Raw genomic sequence first — 1,301 nt, forward strand, 5'->3', positions numbered from 1 at the left:
CATTGTTGTCATTTCTTCTAGTTTTATATCCTCATTCTGATCTCTCCTCAAGCTTCTCAAACCCATCCCCTGACCTCTTGATTCTTTTTCTATTTTATTTTGATCTTTTAATTCCTGATACCTATCTCCATTCATACTTTCCTACTTTCCACCCTTTTGCCTTTCACTCTCTGATCTTTCGCTCTTCTCTACCAATTCTGTCCTCCTCCAATTTAGCCCAGCAGGCTTGCTCAACAGGCAGGATCTGCAGTCACTACTGTGGGCTCAATGGAGTCCAGTTATGTTGCAATTAAAAAGTAGACAGTAATTGGAGATGAAAGTGGGGTGAGAGAGGGAAGGAGAGAGAAGGTGGATCAGAGTGAATTGAGACAATAAAGAAAAGGTCCTGGAAGGCTGTAAGACTTGGAGAAGGAACATGCCAGTGTTCCAATTCTACCAGCAGAGGGAGTATTGGTGCCGCTAAATAGCCCGGGACCCACATTTTCCCAAATACAGTCTCAGAATTTCAAAGGAAGGGACCTGACAACATAGGTTAAATTATGTTTTCTCCCACTCAGCAACTTAAGTCACTTAAGTTGCTCAATTACAGGTGACCAAAATTTCAGTTTGCTGCTTTGTTTTGGAGGGGAATATGGTAGAGATGGTGAAATCAGATTTTGCTGTTTATGTTTTTTCTTCTAATTGCTTCTTTGGATTGAAAGGAAAGAGGACAAAAGATCAGGGATCTGGAGGCTAAATTGGTCTGAGCAGAAGCCAGCTAGAAGTGGGGCAGGGAGGCCTATTAGCTCCTAGCTTGAACGTGAAAAGTTCAGGGTGAAAAAGGGCATGGTCAGATATAGAAGGGAGCTCACTGAGGAACAGAAATCTATTCTGGGAGCTTTAAAAGCCAGTTCCTATGGTTGCCACAACAGAGGGGTGGCGATTACAGCAGAGATGCTGCAGCAACTGGTTCAGATCCTGAGCAGAAGGTAGAGGTGGATCCAGATGTTCATGCAGCCAGTAAGGAGAGGTCCAGCAAATATGCCTTAAGGGGGTTCTCAAGATTGTGTCCCTGGGCCTCCCTGGTGGCACAGGGGTTAAAGTCTCAGCACTATCAAACTATCACCAGCCAGCCACTGAGTTCAGCTGGGAGCTAACCCACCTGTCACAGCAGACTTTGCCTATCTTACCCACTGTACCCCTAGGCAGTGTATTTCAGTTGATCTGCCTGTTCTGCTCTCCACTCTGACTCTGGTGACTACTCTTAACCTCTCCCCCGCCCGCCCCCCCCCCACTTCTGGCCTACACCCTAGTTCTTGTAT

This window comes from Condylura cristata, unplaced genomic scaffold (genome assembly GCF_000260355.1).
Source record: "Condylura cristata isolate star-nosed mole 26May11 unplaced genomic scaffold, ConCri1.0 scaffold00011, whole genome shotgun sequence".
NCBI lineage: Eukaryota > Metazoa > Chordata > Mammalia > Eulipotyphla > Talpidae > Condylura > Condylura cristata.